This window comes from Centropristis striata, chromosome 9, assembly GCF_030273125.1.
Source record: "Centropristis striata isolate RG_2023a ecotype Rhode Island chromosome 9, C.striata_1.0, whole genome shotgun sequence".
NCBI classification, from domain to species: Eukaryota; Metazoa; Chordata; class Actinopteri; order Perciformes; family Serranidae; genus Centropristis; species Centropristis striata.
Window position 1 is genome coordinate 31,552,556 of NC_081525.1, and position 21,974 is coordinate 31,574,529.

At 36.7% G+C, this 21,974-nt stretch overlaps 1 long non-coding RNA gene across 2 annotated transcripts in view; it reads left to right on the top strand.

The window, feature by feature from the left end:
• Positions 1–21,974, top strand: part of LOC131978279 (uncharacterized) — an 80,789-nt gene that overhangs the window by 5,320 nt on the left and 53,495 nt on the right. For both annotated transcript variants that reach the window (XR_009394946.1, XR_009394947.1), the window contains exon 2: positions 6,696–6,835. This is a non-coding gene — a long non-coding RNA (uncharacterized LOC131978279). The remainder of the gene's footprint in view (positions 1–6,695; positions 6,836–21,974) is intronic.

The following is a 21,974-nucleotide window of genomic DNA, read 5'->3' on the forward strand; positions in this document are numbered from 1 at the left end:
ATTTTATTTGCAGCTTTTATCTATGTATAAGTAATTGGAGCTCTAACTAATAATTATTTTCATTGTCAATCAAGCTGTTGAATCTTTTCTTGCTTAATTGATTAATCATTGGCATATGAGACAAAGACAATATATTCAGTTTATAATTGTTATAAACAGAAAAAAAGCAGAAAATTCTTACTTTGAGATGCCAAAACCAAAACCCAACCAAAGAATGTAAAGCGATATGACAGTTTAAACCCCGAACCATTCATCAACATTTTTGCCCATTCATTTTTGACCGACTGATCATTTCTGCTTTCATGTACATTTGGATTTTCTTGTTTTATTTTCACGTGATGTGTACATGTATCAAATCTCCAAGCCTATTTCACACATGGAGCTGTGAATTTATTTAATAATTATGTATTTTTATTGATCTGAAGTACTTACTGTTTGCTGGATTTAACTTTTGGTCATCAAGATATATTCAGCGATCATATCTGTGTGCATGCATACAAGAACACACAAACTCGTATGTATGACCTCATACACCTGCCATTCACACATCCAAAATTGCTACATGTTATGATGTTAAAAACTGCATTGATACATCCTGGCATGATGTGTTCTAACCTTTGGTGCGATTGATTTATGCAAAGCTAAAGGTGAAGCCATTAGTTTCTGCTATGAGATCCCTCTGTGAGACCGATTCTGAATTTATAAAATTTCAAGGAGCTCTGATAATTTAATTTGGAGTGCCCTTTTATAGGTTAGGTCACCTGCAGCGTGCCCTGCAAATTGAATAAAGAACAGTAATAGAAAACAGGATGTCAGGTGGGCTCCCTGCTTATAAAATCATTAACAACAGTGTGTCTTTTCTCATGAAGGAGCCCATTTATTCTGAGGAGGAAATGTTATGAAAGTGTAGGGAGCAACTCAATTTATTTTTCATTAGGAATTAACTCTGGAGAATCACTGAGAGGGTTAATAGCTGCATGTGTACATCAGCAGTCTGAACTAAAAGGTCCGGGCCCGTTCAGGAGTACAATTTAAAAAAAATATTGTTCTCACTTTATGTTCCTTTTTGAGTAATCATGATACAGTCATCATGTGTAGTATAAACGATTACTTGGGTATTAGTTAGAGCTTAAAAAATACTTTATATATAATGTGTTTATTTTTCACACGTCACTTTAATTTTATTCTGATTCTGCATCGGCTATTAACTGGGATTTCCTTGTAAATTATGTCTTTATATTCATCTTCATTATAAAGAGGGAGGATAAGAGACTTCACCCCCTACACCGGTCCCATGCTGATGGCTTTGTTTGGGTCATATCAAAATAATGCAGCAGCTAGGTCAAATCCTCTCCTTCCTCACCAGACTTCCACTGAGCTCCTGGTGCTCCCAGCAGGACTCAGGCCATGTACCGCAGGAGGTAGAAAACCCTGCCTAATCCCCTCAGTGCTTTTACAAATATCTATATTTCCTCACTGAGGAGATCTGAAGATTACCGCTACAGCCCATGTATCTGTGGACAATGAGTTATTATTGTACCCACATGGTGGTTTTTCATAGGCCCAGCAATCTATTTTATGGTTCCAGCAGCTTTTGCTTGGGAATATAGTAGAATATGTGCTGCAGCAGCTGCAAATCTCAACGTGGTTCATGTTTTTGGTTTACAAGAACTACAAAACAAAGCCTATTTGCTGCCCAAACACCAAGAGTATTTGTTTTAATTCTTTCTAAATGAATTATTAAAAACATTTTAAGGGAAATATTTTTTGGCAATAGAGCAGGTTTGGGAATAGTGTTTTGATAAACTTTTAAGGAAAGTGCTGTGAGCTCTGGAGCAATTTTGGACCCTCAAGAAAAAATGTGTTTTAAATTAAATGAATCTGGCATGGCGCCATCATTATTTGCCAGTGTTGGTCATTTGAAGATTTCACCCAACAAATACTGTATTTTTATGGCTGCTACTATCTACTTTAAGATTTAACAAATGTAACAAATTTTATACATATACATATACATATACACACACATATATATATATATATATATATATATATATATATATATATATATATATATATATATATATATATAAAAGCAAATATTTTTGATAATGATCCCCTAAATCTGTGGCCTGACATTTTACATTTGAACAATAATTTTTCAGTTTTCTGGTGGAGAAACTACATAATGGAGACACAATTTCAAAAGTAGCTCAAATATAACTAACAATTGTTCTGCAAGTTTTTGTTACTCATTTGCAGACAGATTTGTAGATTCATCTGCAATCAGTTTATATTGTTGCTAAATTATTGGTTGAGTTGTATTTTTGAATTGAACATGTCAGTTGATGACACAATGATGCAAAATTTCACAAAAATTAAGTTTATACAATCAACATACAGGAAAGTTCCATCTTTCAATAGAAGGAATCTCGAGCTGCAACACATAGTTGACTTATTGATTGATTTAGACTGTTTTGGGTCGATTCATTTATTATTATTTTTGGCAAAAATATATTTGCAGCTTCTAGTGTCTGAAATATGAGGATTTGATTCTTGTCCTTGTCATATATGATAATGATAATTGTCAGATAAATCAAAATTAAAAATAATTAACAGCAGCCCTTAAAGAAATCCAACTCCAACTGGAGTTAAAAGTTTTTTGCCTGAACGCAGCGATATGGCAGTGCTTTCTGTCTTTACTCTGTTAGCAGATCCAAACAGAAAGGCTCATACATAATGCTTAGCTTTATTTCCCCTGCCTCTAAAGATTATTTGTGGTGGAAAAAACTGCATGAAAATAAACAGATGTTTTACACACTGTCGTCTGCATACATCATGATATTGAATACAGTTGAACCCACTGTTCTCTGAGTTAATGTATGTGTTCATTAGAGTATTGAGCAACGTAAGATATGATTATACTGTAAGATTGAACACTGAGGATACACATATGGGTTATTCATGCAGGTTGTGTATTAATTAGTATAGTGCCTCTCTGGTGTGTTTCGTTCGGGGCTGGTCGTTTGAAGTGTTTCTTTACCAGCAGAGGATGCTCATGGCATTACAGCCAACTCTGAAGAAAAAGAGCCTCTCTTCTCTTTTCCCTGGAAGTTCACCCACCAGGGAGGCTCTGCTAATAAGTTCCCTTGGCTAAACTCAACCTGTTTTCTGCCTCATTCACTGCAGTATAGAAAGAACTAAAGATGCATTTGCTCTTGTAGACATTTCACCAGACATCCTAACGGTTGTACAAAATATTCTGCCGCATAGTTTATGACTTTTAAAAATGCAGTATTTGTGTCATTGAATATAAAAAACGAATGTAAGAAGAGTTGAATATTGTGTCTCGCAGTCTCTGTGTTCACTTTCCTGACCACCTCACAGCGGTGAATAAGGATTAAATAAATTGCCTCGGTGAGGGCTCGCCAATTACTGGTCATATTTTCACGGCTTAAATCTGAAATGGAAATGAGAGGCAATTATAACAGTTTTTAATATCACCATTATTACATGGTGACCCTTCATTTCACACCGTTTGGGCACTGGTCAAAACGGGCATGTTGAAAGTCACACAGGCTTTTGTTTTTCTTTCTGTCTGAAAGGAGAACTTGTCTTCACTTTGACCTCTCAGAGGGGTGCTTTGTGTGCTCACTTCACTGTGTTATTTTTTCCTTTTTCAGCTGTGTCAGGGTGTCTGACTGTCCAGGAACAGTCACCCAATCTGCCCTGCTGACACAGAAGAGGGCTTTTACAGGCTTCTGTGATTTCTTTCTTGGGGGGAATCACAATCTGAAGTGTCCACTTTGGCCACTGAAGAGCCGCTGGCAGCTGTCATTAATGTGATTTCTTCTCTGCAGAGAGAATAAAAAAAATTACCCTTTACCACAGATTTCATTCAAATATAATAGTATGGTCTTACTTTCCAAGGATTAGACTCCTCTCCACCTCTGTCCTTGATATTATTTTCAAGAAATAGATACAATTAGAAGAAGTGAGCACATCAAAATAACATCTAAACTTGAAATAAATTAGGCAATTATTGTATTAGTTCCTTGTCAGGAAGTTATCCGGCAACAATTTTGATAATCAGTTAATCATTTAAGTCCATATATTTAAATTCCAGCTTCTATATAAATATTATAAATATAAATATTTGCTGGGTTACTAGTCCTCTGAGCACATTTGGGTTTCTGGAATGTCAGAAAACGGGGAAAATGTGACATTTTTCACCGTTTTCTGACATTTTAAAGACGGCTAGTAAAGAAAATAATCATTAATTTTCATATTAATCATACTAATTCATACTAATCATTAGTTACAGTCCTATTTTTAAAATAGAAATGCATTCCTACATGTTTTTCTTCCATTGGCATTGTGAAATCTTTGTCCATTTTGAGCCCTTCCTTTGTACATTTTTTCCTCCCCGGTACATTTCTGTGAGCGTGATGCCTGTTGACACATATTTGGACAGAGCAAAGCCTCTTTCTATCAGTGGAAGGTGTCCACATGCTTGTGAAGTTATCACCTCCAACAGATCAAAGACAGTTGGCACATTATTTATGCATTGGTGAAAGGTGAGGTATTCAGTTGAAGTCGGGCAGCAAAGCATAGCTCCCTCTTATTCTGAAGTAATGACTTCCTCTTGATTGAGTGCTGGTCAAATTCACAGTTGCTCCTTTGTCTCCTTCTTATTTGTTTTATGTGAAAGTCCACAATATGAGACCCCGAAAAAGTATCTATGAAAAGTATTGTTTTTGGAAAATAATCTTCAAGGTTATCACCATATTCCCTTTGCCAAATTGATTAGGATGAGTGAATATGTATTACAGCCAAAAGGTCAAACACACTTACAGAAATAATTCTCCCATACTGTGTTGATTTCACAGATACAATGAACAGTGGCACAAAAACACAGGCCTAACTTTGAGGTTTATGACCTCCAGACTCTGATGATGCTCCAAAAACATTTTGTTATAGAGGCAACACAGTGGTGAGCCCGAGGCTACTCTTTTGCTCCTCTTTATTCTCAGGCCTAAGGCAACAACCTTGGTCCGTACATTTCAACATTCTGCAGTTGGGAGATATTTGTATCCCGTGCCTTCATTTATTAATTGTCTTCACTGTTGCATTTAGGGATTCCAAAGCTGCTTTTACACATCACTAGCAATTGCCTTCCTGCAACACCATTCCCCAATAAAGCAGTTTTTCAGTTTTTCCTGCTGCTGGGTGGTTACCGCAGAGCAAAATATGAAATTTTCACAACGGCAGGAACCGCTTCATACTTCTACCGTTGTGATTAAAACTGCATTTTCTCTGCCACCTTCCCCTCATTGAAATAACTTTAGCCAATGTGAAAGCCCCTATTTATCATTTTTTTCGGACTGATAGCCGACCCTTACGTAGAGTCTTGCATGTACTGTGTTGTGGTTGAAGTGCTTGAGAAACCGGCCAGCTGTAACTATAGCCGTATGCAAAAAACACTCAACGTTATTAGCGCTTGTCCACTTGTCTGGAGCAAGTCAAACATTTATTCAGTCAAGTGAAATGCCTAATGCAGTTGTCTGTGCGGCCATGTGAAAAATAACATTAAATGTGATGTCTAATGTAATGTTATCTGTCTGTCTTAAACTGTGTGCTGTATCGCTGAAGCAGAGCTTTTCCTGCCGGGAGTCTGTCTCTTCACAAAGCGTTGAACAGGACTGATGATCGAAAATCTGACAAACTGGAAACTATAGAAATTCACAATGTTTTTCTGCCCAGATGCCAGATGCTCAGCATTGCAATCAGGTCACTTTCAGAAGCTGTGTAATCCAGCCTTGAACTGTGGTTTGGATAATTTTTAAAAGTATTCTGATATAATAAATCCGACACTGAATGATAGTGTTTTGTTATTAAATATCCATTTTTCCCGTGGTGAAAACAGGTAACTTTCTACTAGCATTAGACCAGTCAGAGGCTTTATAAGCCTGTTTTTTCTTTTACCATTGAACAAACTGTTTTAATTACCTTTTTTAAAAATGTTTTTTACTCTTTAACTGAAAGTGTTAATCAGACAAAATTGTTCTCTTCAGATAATGGTTGGAGGGTTGACCCTTGTTACATTATAAGCTAATGCTCATGTTAGATTTGGTTCGTGCACTGCAGAAAGTAAAAGTCTAAGTGGTCTTGCTTACTGTTTTGTTTATCTCAGCAGTTCAAACTGATAATGAACCTGCATTAAAGGATCTGTGCCACTTTAAACAAATGTTTCTGAAGACCAGTGGAAGCAGATTTAAGCAACTTGCTCACTAAGGACTATTTTCACTCAAAGGTCATCCAGGATAAGTGGGGAGGAGGAGGTACACCTCGTCACTTTTTGAAGGACTAAGTGTTCTGCACTGAAATAGACCACTGGGAGACTCAAATGACTCAAAAGGCTATATCAGCGAGCACTTGTGGTCGACGTTATTTATTTATTAATTTGAGGCCTGTCTACTGACACATCTGAGTGGTCTAATTGCTGCGAATTGACACCGGTTACTGTCCATAATGGGAGCTTGGGAGTCTTTCCTAACCGCAGTTCATTCAGCCGCCCCTCGCTGCAGCTTAACTGCCCTTAAAATGTCTGATTGCAACACGGGAGCTGTGGGGCGAGACAGGATTATCAGTCTTTGTTGTGTGACTGTGTCTATTATCCTGACCTCTATTCACAGTGGGCCCTTAGGAGTGTCGCTTCCAGCCACACAGCAAACTACCCCATCCCCGACAAACAACAAGTGAACCAGAGATCTCGCCCTGTCCCAATGCACTAGACACTTACAGCTCCAACACTGGGCAAAGCACTCCACTGCAGGTAAGGCTATCAAATCCCTATTGATTTAATAAAGATAAATTGGAAGCACTTCCTTTCAATGTTATTGCAGCAGACGCGATTGATTGTTTGTGTTGACTGCTGATATTGTCACCAAGCTGGGTGACTACTGTTAGTTTAGGAAGTTCATTACTAGTGAAGAGCTGCCGGCAGAGTCTTTAATAGGGAGATAAAATGCAGCCAGGATGTTTGGGCTGCTCTTGCTGCACTGTGTTGTTAAACCTGACGGTGGTGAACTGCGCTGTGGCTGTGTGTCTCCTGTGTGCGTACGTGTGTGTGCGTACGTGTGATTTTGGTAGAGGGATGGGCACCTTGACATCACAATATGTCCTCGTCAAAAAATGTATGTCATTATTCAGTATGCTCTTTAATATTTCTGGTATGTATTCCTCCTATAGTGTGTTCTCTAGTAATGCTTATGAGGATGATTTAAATGTGGAATTTAAAAACAGAAATTTCAGAATGTAACCTTTTTTGTCGGGGGATTTATTATTTTTGTTTTTATTCCTATTGTATTATTTCCTGAAGTGATTGTTTTAATGTTGTAAATATAATAGCTTCGTTTTAACAATTATTACCCCCTTAAAAAAAGCAAATTTGGAATCCATGCACGGACACTAGATATTTTTAAAGTAAACCTGTATTTTTGTTCAACAAAATAATGGAATGCATTTTCAATTATGAGCGATATTAAATGAATGACTTCTTCTCATGATATGTTATTAATAATATGTTCTGGTGACCGGCATTTAATTTGACATCTGAGGAAGGGGTTTATTATTGATAACAAAAAATAATAATGTTGACTGAGCGTACCTCAGTTGGATGGGGAAACGTGTTTATGAAAAAAACAGCAGGAAATTAAACTTGTCATCTCTTTATAATTTCATAAAATGAGTATTATGTGTGGTCACCGTTTGTAGGAGCATTTAATATAGTTATTTTCTTGGATGAAAATTGGGTTGCTATGCAGAAAAAGTCCAAAGCTTTTTCTCTTTGTGCCACTGACATACGGTAAGAATAGTGATGAACAATGCCAGAGGACACAAATAAGGATTCTCGTTGCTGCTCCCAGAGGTTTGTGGATTGAGGTCTGGCACGACTCAGTACACGGGCGTAGTAAGCTTTGGGATTCAGTTCCATAAATACATACCCATTAAAGCTCAGCTGATTAATTCATCATGTTTATTTTCATGGAGAATGTCATGTAGCCTATATATAAACTCTCTGTAATCATAAAGATGTCAGGGCGCCAAAAGTTTTGAGGGCTTTTGTGGCATATTTTCAGCATTAAATTTGACCTAAAACCTAAATACGCACATGATGAATGAAGGATGAAGAGAGACAATGGATTTTTTCCCATTCTTTGCTTTTAGTATTCGCATAGTGGATTGAAATGTATATGCTGTCATGGCTGGTTAAAAAGAGGAAAGGGCATTGAAGTTAACATCATCATTCATTAAGCCTTTTCTAAAAACCAAATATGGTAGTGCTTTGGTTTCTCTGAGTCTATTCTTTCAGAAATACAGTGCGAGCATATTCTTCTCCATCTGTCTTGAGAAGTTTCAACCACAGCAAGTGTGAATTCAATTTATTTCTGTGTGCCCTGATTCACCGCAAATTGCTTAATGGTTTGAAACTCACTCCTGACAGCACCATTAGAGACTTGTACAGAGATAATTTCCAGTGAGGGCCATTAGAGATGTTTTGTTCTTTATGCATTTTTTTTTTTTTTTACTGAAGAGTATCGAAATGGGGTCATCCTACAAATGTTGGACAAAAGTGGCAAAGGAAACCACTTTAAAACAGAATACTTACTGCGGAAACCACAGATTTTATGTACGCACAGAAAAGAAACACACATTTTAAGATAATGCCAAATAAATAGACCAGATCGAGGCATCGGAAGGCACTCTTCGACTTCTTACATACATGGTGTGATTAGAGACAGCTTCACACAGTCGTTCAAAACAAAATGGCAATGATATGGCACCCAGTGATTGCAGGAAATAACTCTTTAAACTTACTTGATGTTGTGTGATTTCTGAAGTTATCTCAAACTTGTCCCTGTCAAACAAAGCTGCTCTGTGGACTGTGGAGCCTCACTTATCCTTCCTCAGCCCACTACATCAGATGGGGATGATTGCAGCCCTGAAATCAATGAAACCACAAACCTTCCTGATAATATTCCCTCTTGGGGTGTGGTGGCAGTTACAGTTGGGGCACTATTTATCCATCCGCCGGAGTTTATACTGAAGAAGATTGTGTGTTCAGGTTGTGGCTGCACTTAATGATTTGACGTCTAAATCTGCATATTGACCAAAACCGATTCTCATTTTTGCTCTTAGAGTTGAGAGGAAACACTCAGGAACACTTGTACATGATGACATGTTTGTTCTTTGGGTTTGTGAGATCGTGCCCCCTGGAGAAACATCCACAGATCTGTAAATGGACCGATTTGACAATATAAAAGTCTCTCAAGCCCTCCGATCAATCACTCCTTTCCACTGCATTATTCCCCAAACAATAAAAAAGACAATATCAGATTAATATATAGTCTGTTCTTGGCCAGGATTTATCCTTGTGGGGCGGGCAACGTATCCTTGTCTGAAGTCACCAAGCAGTAAGAAGGATTTGGTTGACAGAGCACAGCGGGCCGAGAGATGCCGCTGCATTTGAGGTCACTGGTGGATAGCAAAGTTATCTAAAGCCCCAGTTTGCGTCGATTTCTCCCCCCAATCCCAGAGTGAGTGTCAGAGATTAGTGGTGCATCCATCCTCCGTGACCTCTAGGAGCTAAAGAGATACTGCGTTGCCATCTTCTGACGTGTCAAACAATGCAAGGGCAAGACTGTCATTTCAATGCCATGCTACGCCACTGGATGGCCCTTTTGTTAAATGTTTTTCAAATGGTGGCCTTGCATGTAATTTCAGCCAGTAAGCATTATCATGAGCACCACCCCCCACCTACATCCCCTGAAATGGTTTTTCGAGACAACAATTTTGTTCTGCACAGGCATGTACTGCAGCGGTATTACTCAGAGTTGGAATGCACTTCAGTTATGTGGGAAGATTGAGAAGAATTTGCACCCTTGGGAGATCACAGGATAATCTTAAGAGACACTTTCTGAAACTTAAGTGCTTTTAGATATTTGAATGTGAGGAATGCTTTGTTGTGATCTAATCCTTCTTTTTCTTTCTGCAACTTCATTTTCTGCACTGCAACAATTTCCATTAAAAATGTAACTTCTCCTCACATCTTTGTTGTAATTTTCTCTCAATCTAATGTTAAAGCTTACACAAAGAAGCCACTGACTCATAGTTATTGATTACTTTTTTAAAAACTGATATCTTTCTAGCCACTGCCCGAAGTTAAATGTTGATTCTAATCCTACAGAACATGGCTATTCTGTAAAAATAATTTATTTGGCTCTTGCTTTTTTTTTTTTTTTTGCATAATTGGTTATTTGACAACGGTCCATATTCTGATGATTTACTGACGGACCTTCTCACATGATTAATCAACCGTTATTAGACATCCGGCCCCGAGAATCCAGCATCTCTCTCATTTTGACTGACAAGCCAGTGGTGGAAATGGACAAAGCTAATAGAAGTAGTGTCAAAATGTCAAACGGACCATCTCTGAGAACATCAACAAAATGTCTGTATTGAATCTCTCTGAGGCCTCAGTATTCCCTGACCTAAACCACAGAACTCAATACAACCAGAAAACTGGCATAAAAACCTCAGTCAGATATTTGACATTCCCATTTCTGAGGCTGTCAGGTTTTCTCCTGGTTCAGGCATTGTGTGATGTATAAATCGTTCCCCTAAGGAAGTTACTCAAAACACCACAGATTCCATCCACCATGTTAGACGAGCACGTCAGGCAATACCAAGAGGCATGTTTTACAATATCTTATGAAAAGATCTTGCTGAGATATATCGAGGTGGGTACTGGCATGGGTAAAGCATTATCTTAGAGTAACAAATAGTCTATTCTGAATATCAACAGTGATAGTAAAATCCTCGAAAGTGACACACTTTCAATAATAAATATGAAAAAAAAGTAGAACAGCAGAAAGTCACCCATTTTCTAAATGCTAACCCTCCAAATCTCTCCAGAGAAATTGTTTAGTCTACTTTGAGACTGTAAAAATACACCATTGGCACATTCAGATCAGATTCTGGCACTATTTTGTTGTCTGTCACATGCAGTCTGAATAGTGTGTATAGTATCCTGTAGTCATGGGTTGGCCAGAACATAAATGGCCCAAAGCAAAATTCATAAACCCATCTCGGTGGAGACATGCAGAGCCCACTGAAATAAACAGGAAATCCCCTCACCTCTAGCATTTTCGGGGGTATTCCACATTCCAAACAACAGTGTACATTTGTACAGATGTATTTTCTGTGTGCATCTGATAAGATGTTCTTTCTCTCTATCTAGATCAACATCTGAATAATGAAATGTTCCAAAATGTCTCTATCTATTTAGGCAAACAAGAAAAAGAATCATTACCTCAGGTTAAATCGTGCAATGAGTTGCAACTCCCGTCAGTAAATAATCTGTATCTGTATTTGGATATCAACAGTGTCTTTTCCAAAGGATAAATCCACAATTGTAGAATAATTGATTGCACAGTGTTACATGTTTCAAATGGTAACTGGCAACTTATAACAATAATTGAGTTTTCCTAAATAAGATGTTGAGTTTAAGACATTTCTACAGTACATGCACAGTTCTTCACTGCTCTTTGTGTGGCGGGCAGAAATAATTATTCGGCAGGACAAATTAAATGTGGTCCATGAAGCTGCACTACGCTTGCAGCAAAGGTGTTTGAATTCATGGCCCTTCTGGTCATTAATTACTATAAATTGATGATGGAAAAACTGCAATTACACGAGGGCTAGTGAATTATTTAGTAAGCATGAGAAGAATTAGAGGGCCATTGTCCACTCTGTGGCCAATGTTTTTTAAGCAGAGTGGCTTACTTAGAAGTTTTTATTTTCTTATTTTCAGTCTCATTCATATGCATTGAAGCTAGAATACAAATGTAAACTAAGATAATCAGTGCTTTGTACTCTGGATGCATGCTTTAAGTTTAAAGCGTATTTTCTTGGGTTTATTTCAATGCTTATGACACAATAGTTTAATTCGCTCATATTTAAAGCAATAGAGATGTTTTTGTGTGTCAGTTTGTATTGGTTGCAATTTTTGGAAAAGAAGCCAATATATCCGTCCTGACTGAATAAAACATTTTGTAACCCGATATTTAAGTTAAAACAGTGAGTCATCCTGACAGAGCTGCTGAACTTTGTTTATGTGAATCTTTGCTGGAGCATATAGAAGAAAGAACCGGCTTGAGAGCATGCTTTACCTATAGTGGATACTTTGAGTAAAGTAAAATAGGAGTTGCTTTTCATTGTGCCCATGCTCTTGACTGGCAAAAGGCTTGCAATGTGATGGGTCATGTTTATTGTGAAAGTGTCAGCAGGTCCATACAGCCAGACTGGACCAGTGTAATAACCATATAATTTAAGTTGTCAGCCCCTTTCCACGTTGCAACACGGAAAAGGAGCTGTCCATCAAGTGCTGCAGCTCGCCTTTTTAAATGGCTCTTTTCAAGTGATACTAGCCGCTCGGGCACTTGCATTCCAGTTTCATGCATGGCGCTTTCATTACATTACAATTTTAAGAGCACTTTGAGGGCTGTTTAAGTAGTGTTTAAAGGAAACTATTCGTATTACTCTTAACTGAGTGGAACAGACGGTCAGGACCTGAGTCATACTCCCAATGATATGGCCTTTCCTCAATATGGGCTCTAACAATATGCCTGGCAGTCAGGAGTTAATGATGAGTATTGGAAGGAATGACATTATCTGCTTAGTGTTCATCTCCAAGAGCGCTGCCACATAATGTGCTACCTGGGCCCAAGGCAGAATCAGTGCTCGTACCTAGATAGGACCCCAGCTGTGTGTTCCACTGAGATAGCAAACCACAAAAGTAGCCATGACCAAAATACTGATAATGGAATCAGTGACATTTGATGTGTTAGTTTAATCCCCCCACTTTGAGACTGCCTCACTTTATTTATCAATTCATTTTGTGGATTTGCTCCAGAGGGGTTTGGATTTGTGGCTGCAGCAGGAGGACTCTCACTTGATTGATATGTTATTCATATAAAACATGTCCTGATTCGATGTTTATAACTATTCTGCCCTCAAGGGAAGGGATGGACATTTGCAATTTTTGCCCATTATTGTTAATTTATGAGGAGCTTTGCCTCACAAGAAAACTATTTTTATAGCCCCATTTTCATGTCCCAAAATTCTCATGAAAAACACTCATGTGATTTTTAACTTTTATTTTAAAATAGTTTATTTGACAGGAAAAATGTTCATTGATTGTCAGAAAAGGAAAAGAAAACTGTAAAGTTCTCATTATATTGCATTGACCATGGACAGTTATTGAAAAGGCACCCTAAAAATAAAATAAAATTACATTTCTATTTATTTATCGAGGACATATCAGCGTCTGTCTGTATTGATGTTGGCCTATATGTTGTCAGATATGTGCTGATATGAATTTTTTTTTGCAGAAAATATTGGCATGAAATGATGCTTGGGGTAATTTTATTTATTTTTTTCTCTTTATGAAAGAGACTGTTTCATAAAGACTGTTACTTAACATACTAATGTTTTTCTGTTTGTTTTTTGTCACTTTTAATTATATTTATTCTTCATTTTCTCAGGTAATTTCTAGCTTTGACAATGTAGGTATAATGAATAATAATGTTATATATTCTTTAATAAACATATCCGATTAGGAAAGCAACCTTCCTAATAATGCCTTTGCATAGTAATATTGCTGCAAAATTAGAAGATAATGCACGTAGAGAAGGTCGAGTTTCATTACAGCTTCATCGGCCATATTGGTAATCAGTGAATATTTCGCCACTAAAATTCCCTTCTAGTATCATATTGGTCTGGTTCAAATTCAGACACACAGCATGATAACTATGCACAAAATAGTATAGTGCACACCCGCCAAATAAGTATGACAGTTGTTCTATTTTCAAAAGCGCTAAAGGGCGCAAATTAGAAATTTTATTTTTTCTACAACTGAGTACCTGAAAGCTAGGAAGCTAACCATTAAACCAAGAAATGCTAACTGAAACTTACCACTATAGTAGCAGCACCAGTGTGACTAGTTAGCTGGACTAAGAAGAAACTAATTTAAAATGTCTTTATAGTATTATTATTATTATTATTATTATTATTATTATCAGTGATTTTGCAGCAGAAGTCAAAGCTTACCAGATATTATTAAGAGAAATTTTACAGTCATCCTAAAAGGCAGCTTTAGGCCAGCCATAATGTTACCCTATAATAACATGATTTATCAATGTAAAATAACACCATAGAAAAAATTGTGCGACTACATTACAACCAAATCCTTCACTAATGAGACTAGCAGGCGCAACATGGAAATAGAAGTTGCTGAATATAAAAAATCAATGAATGAGCTGTATCCAAGAGCCCAGATATCATAGGCTGCTACTGTACATGCTGTATGGGCATATTTGAGCTGCCTGAGATTACTATGCAAGAACAGTGAGCTTTCTTCCTTGAATCGACTTCAGAGCAGACTGTTTTCAGATGCCTCTCCAAGTTCTACCACATGCCATGATTAATTCAGCTGTAATGTATGTTAATGTATGTTAATCTGTGTCACTGATATGCTAATGAATACCTAACTCCCACAATCCAACTTGTCCGTGGTGGCAACACACACTCGTTAAAGGAGGTGCCATGTTGAAATTCTGAGGAAGGCTCATCTGTACAAGTTGTATTTATACAGTAGGCCTGTGCTGCTTTGTGACTTGTTTGTGGCAAACATGAGGCTTGCCTTGAAAATTGTCCAGCATTTCTACAAAATTATAAAATGGAAACACATCAAGCCTATGATAATTATAATTATATTAATATGAAATAAGCTGGTGTTGGATTCATGCTGTCTTTTTTTATTTTTCTTGGTTTGGTTAAAGTTTATCACAAGAAAAATGTCAGAAAAATGTTATTTTATGGTAATGTTGAGGAAATTGGTTCTGGACTACTGTGGAAATACACATTAAATACAAATACACATAAAAAAGAGTGGTTTAAAAGTTATTCAGAATCTGAGCAGCCCTATTCAGATTTTTATTTTTTATGCATAACATCCCCAAGCAATATGATCTCCATATTAACAGTAGATGGCACCAAGTCATCGTGATGTAAAGGGTGAGATTTAACTCCGCTATTATTTTGAATCCATTTCCACCTGAATAATTGGGTTATGGGGGGAAAAGAGAAATAAAATATATCTTGCAATCCAGATCCATGGTATCAAATTGTTTCCCTGTATTTTTTGCATTTTAAACTCCTACATGTAGAAATTAAGACATGAAATACTACTGCAGTTCATAGCTCATCATCAAAAAAATATTCAGCAATCATATCAGTCGGATACAGTTTGGGAGCAACCATGCTGATATTGTTATTATGCAGGTGACGTTTATTGGAGCTGAAAGCTCATCGCATGTGTTGCTACATTTGTTGAGTGAGAGATTCTCACTCAGAGGGCTGCAGAGGTGTTTACAACTACACCAAAATACAATCACTGTAAAATATGTTGCTCAGAGAAATGTCAGGGACGGAGTGAAGGTTTGTGTTTCTGGAGATAAATCTCTCAGAACCTTGACCTGAAGGTTTCCTGGCTGCTGTTACTGTCAGAGGCCTGAATGCCTTGATGCTATCTGGTCGACATTCTTCAGCTGTGATGCATGTTGTAAGTGGGGAAAAAAACACATGACGCTTTTCTTTAAAGCACTTAATATTTGTTGTACCTTACCTTAAAGTTCGAGTCAAGTCAAGTTACCTTGTCTCGATGAGGACACCTGCATCCATGTAAAAATGACTTTGAAATGAGTAATTTTCAAGCCAACACTGGAGTGAATATTTTATGATTCTATTCCACTCTATTTGTCTTGGTTTGTGACAATCAAGCCATTGGAAAACAGTTATCAATTATTCACATTTGCTCAACAGGCTCATCAAAATTTATCAGAATGGCCAAATGACAAGACACCTACTAATACAGGAAAAAAAGCTGTAGAACATTTTTGTTTTCATAATTAAGTTTTTCAAGACGGCGTGAGAACATAATTAATGAGGACAAGATACAAGATGTTTGATGATGATATTGTTGGATCAGGGGCACAATGAGCGAGGAGGAAATTATGTGAGAGAGTGAAGTGTTCAAGGAGAAGATTGGACTCGTGTCTAGTGAACTTTCTTGCAAATACAGTACATTATACAATCATAATTTTAATTTTCTTGGTCTTTTACAATTGACATACATCATTGTCTACATTTTTATTAGGCCTAATTATTTTTAGTCTTTTAATTTCTTGTAGTTATAGCTCCTGTTTTTAAATCTTACTTTTTATCGTCTTTTTTTTTTTTACATGCATAATTGTCTATATTGTATGTTCTTAACTCCTAAGTAGTTCTTAACTCTCATATTTTCTTATAGTAATATCTCCTGTATTTAAATCTTACTTTTTTTGAATTTTTTTTTGACAATTTTTAAAAGCAAATAATTATACTGAACCTGACTTGGTGCAGTTGGATCTTTTATGGGCTGTTCAAATTTAATCAGTCTCATAGATTCCGTAATAAATTCTGTGATTTCGTAATGATTTTTAAGTTTAAATAAGTTTAATTTAACAACAACATTTCTTTGACACTTATTTGATTAATTTCCTTCTTTCATGTCTCTTCATCAAGTTTTTTTGTGCAAACTATTAATGATGAGGAATCCACAGCTTACATTGGCACTCATAAACACTCTCTGGCCATTTGCTTAGTCAATGTTGTAAAAGATAATGACATGTTGAAAATAAATGAGCCGACTCATAATCATGCCTAATCTGCCATTGCAGCCCTCCTTGCGACAAACATTAATCACGTCTGCATCCAGTGGGATATTTTATTTGCAATGCCTCAGGATAGGTAAGTGAGTGTAGACACTTCAGCCAGATTTGAGTTGCACAGACTATAATACAATGACCACTAATTGCTAATTATGAAATTCTCTGATGGGCAGAAGCACAGTGGGTTCATCCCATTATTGTTTATTCCTCATTATGTTGAGCTTTGTGCTAATGACTCCATTTTATTCACAGCACATACACTGAAGAGTTTACCTACTGTCATGTGCAATATATATATGCACTGAGCTGGATATAGTCATTGCGCTTAGGTCAAGACTGCACAAAAACAAAGCTTTAAAAAGACTGTTTTCAACTGCGCCATTTCATAGTCTTAATTGAATTTAAACGATTGTTTGCTCAGAGGGCCATAAAGTCCCTCAACAAAATGTCTCTGGAATGGAGCTATAACATCAAATGAAGTCTTTTAAACAGTCAAGGAAACATAACAACAAATCTCTGAACAGCTCAACTGTAAAAACTAATTGTTATTGTTTGTTGAAAACTCTTCCACAAAGCAATTCGGCTTTGAATCAAGACGAGATTTAAGCAAATATATGGAATGTAATTTTACAGCTTAGTTGCGTTTCTGCAATTCCCAAACGGTCACCCTCCGGATAGACTAAAGATTGCACCGCAGCAGGGCCACTAATGACTCTAATAGTTTTGGCGTTGTGAAAATACTGCTCAGCAACCAGCACTGATCATACTATCTGAGGTTTTGAACATGCAGCGCAGGCAATTACTGCATATCGATGCCTTAATACTTAGAGTTTCACAGTAGGTCCCTGCCACATGCTTTTTTTTCTGGAAGGCTCGGAGGCAGCCAATACAGCAGATCACCCTCGCAGGGCCACTCTTCAGCACTTCTGCTGCCAGACACTATCATTACTAATGACTCCTAAACCTGTCATCAATTTCCATCAGGCCATCTGCTTGCTGCCCGTTACACATTACAGGTTCATGTATAAGTCATTAACTCTATTTAGATATAAAGAAGCACAAGTCAATAACATTAATGTGGGAGGGAGCTCATCCCAGTGCTGATCTCCCTGAATTTTTACTTTTATTAAAATAATTTATGTGAGGGGAAATGATGTTGGTAGCACCTGAAGACAATCTTAAAGTACCCGTGAGTATATATGCAGTAAATAAGATGGAAATTCATAAATTATGCTTCATAAAAAGCAATAATTCTGCTAACCTGAAGCCGCTAATGTGTCTCAAATTGACTTTGTCACTACATCGTGTAGTTACATAAGGACATTTGCAGTTCTGATGTTCTGGGGCAAGTGATTTCTTTGCAAGCATATGAGCTTCAGCTCATTTATTAAAGTAGGACACCCCTGTGCAGCCTGCCGCTCGACTCTGCAGTGTTATTGTACAGTACAAGAAGCGTGACGTGACAAGAATAGCAATTTGTTCAAGGAGGCATTTTGCTCTGTGATTGACAGTAACTTGTTATTAGGTATGTTGCCTCATGCTTGTGTATGCTGTTTGTAGGGCATCAAGTCTTTTAAGGGAAACTCCTTCAGGTCAGGTTTGTCTTCCATCGTTCTTGGGTTAACAGAGGAGCTACTTATTAATATGAGTGAAAGCAAAGTGAAGAACAACACATCTTGTGAACCACTTTTAAAAGATATGTCCACTCTTTTTTTTTTTTACCACCTGCTTTTTTTGGGGGGGGGGGCAACACATCATTTTTCCCAGAGCTGATGGTGGAAAGATGGAAGGAGTGAGCCATCTTGCTTCCTTCTCTTTTTTTTTATTTTTTTTAATTTTGTCTTTATTTAGAATCACATTTAAATATCACATTACAACAGTCATCACCGTGTTGATAACTGACACTGTGATCCATATTTTCAGATTTTTATCTAGTTATAAACAAACGAACAGAACTTGGGGGTGTTTCCATCTACAGTAAGTAGTAAAAAACAGATTAACAAAGTTACACAATATTAAACGAAAGAAGGGCGTTTCAGGGTGATGTACAATCTCCACTTCTCCCAGATTTCCTCAAATTTGGCTTTTTGAAGCCTCACAGAGAAAGTGATTCTTTCCAATACAAAAATTTCATAGATGATGTCATACCACTCGTCTATAGATGGGCTGTCTGGCTTAAGCCATTTCCTTGTTATAGCTTTTTTAGCAGCTACACTCAGTATGCCAAAAAGGGATTTTGTGTTTTTATTTGAGGATGTAGAGTACAGAAGCCCAAAAACAAATTTATCCCAATTAAAAGCAGTGTTTCATCTTGCTCCCTTCTCATCTTCGAGAATTGCACATGCGCAGTACCGATCTGTCCTGACCTTGTTCTGATTTATTTCTTTAAGATTAAACGCGACAATTTACGCTATAGTCTTTATTGTTTCAATCAACACTTAATAAACCAATTTGTATAGGTGCAAGTAAAATGTACTTGGCTCAAATAGATTTCTTTTGGCAAATTAAAAAAAAAAAATTATAATAATCCTGTCCATTGACATTGATCAACATTTACATGAAAATTTAAGATTTAAATCCAAGCATCAAATTTAAAGTTAAGATAAAAAAAAACAACAAACCTCCATATAAAGCATATCCATATAATTTTTCATCACTCAACATTTCAGATAATGTGCTCTGTGGGTGTGGTTTAGGCAACAACCCCACCACTGTCATCAGATTCTTATTCATAGTTTGCTTAATCCTGATTGGTGCATGGAAATATGTGACATCATGTGTTTGCAGATGGTCCCGCCCACTTCACACCACTGACAAAAGCATGGTGGGGGAAAAAAAATTCACAAAGCTCTCACATGAATTAACCAAAACTTCGGCAGATAAAGTGTGTTGCTGACATCACTCATAGTAAGAAGCAGAGTGAAAGTAGGTTTTCAGGGCATTTAAATGTTTGAATGAGTAGGCACAGGGGTTGAAGGACCTTTTTTGCCCATTATATTCTCAGTCTCATAGCTTTTAAACCTCTGCCCTGCTGAAAGCTTGATCAAATGATAAGGTTTTCAGGTCTGGGTTGCATTAAATTGTGACCAAATTAAATGTTTTAGTACTACCTTGTGAAGAACACTGGGTATTCACTTGGTTCAAAGTATGTAGAGACCAAAGCTACAGTACATGTTAAGCCCTTCCAACAACCCATGGGAATGTCTCAATCAATTTTGTTTAACCTGACCTATTTATTTCATTCAAATGACTAGGGAGTAAAGCTAATTTAAATACTGGAGAGTTGATGTTTGTTTCACCCTTGGCTATTGAGTGGGCCTTAAATTATGCATCCTCGGTAGCAGTGGCTCTTTGTCGAGGAAACATCTTCACCAACAGTGGTCATGGCAGGGTCAGAAGGCTCCCTTTGCTGCATCCACTCTCCAGTTGAATTAATATGTATTTTACAGTTGTTTACCTATTTTCACACATTATTATTTAATGTTTGTGCATTCATTTCTGTGCAGTAACATTTGCTGCAGATATCACAACAGTATGGCATTCAAAGGCAGGTGCAGTGATTGACAGGATGCTTTTTGTAGTTGGAGCCTGTGCTTTAAGTACTCTAAGTAGCTTTGTCATTAAAAGTAAAATAATTTCTATTCAATTTGTCTGAACCTGACTGAGAATGGCCAACATTTATTTCATATGGCATTTACAACACAGCGAAATACAGCGTCTCATATTATCCATCTATCTATCCATCCATCCATCCATCCATCATTCATTTTTTATGTAGTTGCTTCAGGGTAAAGAATGAAAAAGAAGAAAATTCAATTGCAATTTGATTTTTCAGGTTTTCATCCAGTCGTTTTTGTATCAAGTTTGCAATGGCTATAATTTGATTGAATCTCTGCCATCAGCTCAACTATTATATTCCAAAACACCTCCGTTCTTCTATACTTCTTCATTTCTGACATTCCAATTATATTTGCATTAATCATTAAAATCTATTAACATTTCATGTGTTTTTGTATGGATTATCATATGCTGCAGTTCATGTCTTAATGCTGGAAGAGTTTTTTCTGACTGAATAAAATTTTTACTGCTCATTATATTAGATTCTGTATGTCACTATATCAGGCATCATCCAAATGGACTCATATTCTTCTTAGTCATGATGATAGGAGTATTTTGTGTTTTATGATAAGCATCTTTTATTAAAATTTGTCCTTTTATGCAGGTTGGAAGACATGAAACACTTTTGTGAGCTATGGCGTACATTTAATGACCTTATTTAGAATAAATAGGTCCTAGATAATACACAATAGCACATTATTTAGGTTATTTCAGACATGTGTATCTATTTTTCTGCCCCTTTTCTTCCTACAAAACCCAAATCACAAATTAATTCTAAGCAGATTAAAACATTAAGAGTAAATTAGGGCAACAAATAATGATATATTTATAAATTATTTTCATCAAACAATCTACTGTTTATTATTTTAAATTGTTTTTTGTTTTTAAATTGTTTTTAATATTGTCCAATGTGATAAATATCTGCTTTTATCTAACGAGCAGTCCAAATATAACATATTAAAATCACAGAGAAAAGCAGAATATCTTCACTTTTAAGAATCTGGAACCAGATAATATTTGACATTTTTGCTTAAAAATATTCTAATTGATGATTATCACTACATTTGCCAATTATTTTTCTATTTCTCAAATTGATTAATTAACTACTCATTGTAGAATAAATGTATTTAATCAGTGCAATCCTTCACCATCTCATAATTTAATACTTACAGATTGAATAGTTCTATTCACTCTAGGATTTTACACACACACACACACACACACATCATGCTATAATATGACAAAGAAATGTTTGTCCTTATTCCTAGTGAAACTGTCACTCTTTGGGTTACTTTCCAGAGAAACCCCATGGTAAGATTCATTACAGCCAGGAAGGGGATCAGTGCTGAATAACTTGCTCGTGGTGGCTTTTAAAGGCCTCCAACCTCCGCAACAACAGGAACCTGAAACTCTATACCATATCCATTAAGTGCATAACTTAGGGTGGACAACACCTCCACTGAATGAACTTGATAGGATTATATTTGTCAGCAGAGGATCAGTGTCCGGGGTTAGACGTGGGTC